Raw genomic sequence first — 2,907 nt, 5'->3', positions numbered from 1 at the left:
TCCGTGCCATTTTCCCACACAAATCTCCATTTTCAAATCTGAGGTTATGTCCTAAAAACTTAAATATCTCGGAAAGTGGTTAAAAGAATCTTCTCTAACTATATCCATTTAAAAGAGAATTTAAAAATCTACCAAACCAAATATATTTCATTGATGAACTCTTCTCGACTCATTTTGAGTCTCTATTGAAAAGTGAGAACTTAATGAATTTTTATATTTGTAAGACTGCCCACACATTTCTCATTATTCTTGGAACAGCAAGAGTGATTTTAACATTTGAAATTCACAAATACATAATAAAAGCCCCACTTCTTCGAATGCATTTCAAAAATTTCACTTTTATCGCTTATGAGTTTATTTTTGATGAACTTGTAAATTGCACACAAAATTTCGCAAGTTCAAGCGCACGTGCTTTGCTATTGCATCAGCTGTGTCTGACAGCTGATATCTTTGTAGTGGCGCCATCTATTGAAATTTCTGGTACGCAACATTAATAATTAATCTTTCCTGAATGAGTTTCAATTAAAATAATTTTTAGTTTTCGACTTTTGAAAAATGGGTCTTGGCCTCTTAAGCTGGTCATTTTTCCCATAGTGCATTGGCAAGAGCAACCAAATTTTGTACATACATACATGAGTTCCGTTTGGAAAATAAGAGCCGAGAAGGACAAGGCACCATATTAGAGGAGCGAGAAGAGCGCTCGATCATACGAGAAATTAAGCAGGATCCCTTTAAAACGGCTAAAGAACTAAAAATTTCCTTAAACAACCGCACTGGAAAAGATGTGTGCTTAAACACGATAAGAAACACTCTGTATAAATATGAATTCCACGGAAGAGTAGCCAGGAATAAGCCTTTTATAAGCCCTAAGAATAAAAACTTTAGAGTGCGATTTGCAAAAGAGTACTTGCTGAAAGCACCAGACTTTTGGAATCAAGTAATTTAATGAAAAACGTGTATAAAGTACACTTTTTTTTTTAACAGTTTTTATTATATTAAGGTTCTATTCACTGATGAGAGCAAATTTAATTTGAAAGGGTCGGATGGCAAAGTTTATGTGTGGCGTAAAAGCAACACCGAATTTGAGCCTAAAAATACAAAGGCAACTGTCAAGCACGGAGGTGGATCAGTCATGGTCTGGGGCTGCATGTCGGGCGCATGCGTAGGCAATTTACATTTTATTGATGGCAAAATGGATAAATTTGTCTACCTTGACATTTTAAAGAACCATGTCAAGCAAAGTGCCCAGAAATTGGGGATCGGCAGCAACTTTGCGTTCTACCAAGACAATGATCCGAAGCATACATCGAGCGTAGCAAAGCTCTGGCTGATCCACCACTGCCCAAAACTTATTCAGACGCCTGCCCAAAGCCCAGACCTCAATGTAATTGAACATCTATGGGAAGAGTTGGCCAGGAGAGTGTATACGAAGCCATATAATACATTGGACCAACTGAAAATAGGATTGATGGAAGCCTGGAGCTCAATCCCAGCGGAAGTGTGCCAGAACTTGGTGAAATCGGTGCCAAAGCGATTACAGGCCGTTTTGACAAGCAAAGGAATGGCCACTAAATATTAATTTATTTATATTTTAATTTTTTTTCATAAAGACAGATACTGTCCGATTATGCGTTGAGCGCAACAAAATGCCTTATTTTAGTTTTTAGTTTATATTTTAATAATTAGAGATAAATGTTTGGTTTTTTTGTAATGTTAAGTTAGTATAATACCTAAAATATAAATATTTGCAAAAAAAATTGTATTCATAGTCCATTTTTTATTACTTTTAACTCACCCAAACATGCAGCAAGAGCTTGTCCGATTATGCGATGGAGCCACTGTAGGTGGTCCTATATCCAAACCCAAGCGCTTTTATTTTTTTTACTTCCTCACCCTCCCCCGCAAATCGAAAAATAAACGATATTAAGGAATAAAAAAATATTTAACAAGTGGACAAATTAAAGTTGGGCGCCACCAACTTTTAAATACACTTTTCTAGGGCATCGCAGCAGGCACATGCATGTACTCAAAAACACATACACACAAAACAGCTAACGCGTCACAGCTCGTTTTCGCTGTAGCGTTAGCAGCGACACCGCCGCTGCGACGTCAGCACGTGCACCCCGCTGTCTATATTGAAAATTGAAATGTGAATAACTCCTAAAGTTATTTAAAAAAATAAAATTTTTTGGAATCGGTCACGACTATAAAGGCAAGCGTTTTGTGATTTCTTTTCAGATTTTATAACATAATTTGTTATGCTTAATATCGTGTTTTTTTTCGATTTGCGGGGGAGGGGAGAGGAAATAAAAATAAATAAAATAAAAGCGTTCGGGTTTGGATATAGGAGCAAATTTGGTTACTCCAGTTCTTATAGTTGCTGAGAAACAGGTGCTCAAACATTCAGACGAACAGACGGACATGGCTATATCGACTCAGCTCGTCGAGCTGATCAACAATATACATACTTTGTGGGGTCTGCCACGGCTCCTTCTCCCTGTTACATACATTTAAGCAACTTCATAATACCCTTTTCCATTTTTTACAAAAATGTCAAATTGTATAAAAATCTGAAAAAAATCACAAAAACGCTTGGTTATGGTTTTGACCAATGCCGAAAATTAGAAAGTTCGGGATAATAATTTAGGAGTTATTCACATTCTAATTTCCGATATGGACAGCGGAGTGCGCTTGCTGACACGTCATACAAACGTCGACGCAGGCGGCGGCGTCGTTGCTGACGCTTAAGCGAAAACGAGTTGTGACGCGTTAGATATTTTGTGTGTACGTGTTTGTGAGTGCATAGCTGTGTTTGCTGCGATGTTCTAGTCAAATAATCAAAATAATTATACAGTCTATAGCTAACTCAACGCTCTGTCTCACACCGCTATATTTGCAGACGCACAT

Source organism: Drosophila busckii, chromosome 3R (assembly GCF_011750605.1).
Source record: "Drosophila busckii strain San Diego stock center, stock number 13000-0081.31 chromosome 3R, ASM1175060v1, whole genome shotgun sequence".
Lineage (NCBI taxonomy): Eukaryota > Metazoa > Arthropoda > Insecta > Diptera > Drosophilidae > Drosophila > Drosophila busckii.
Note: the sequence above shows the minus strand (reverse complement) of the source record.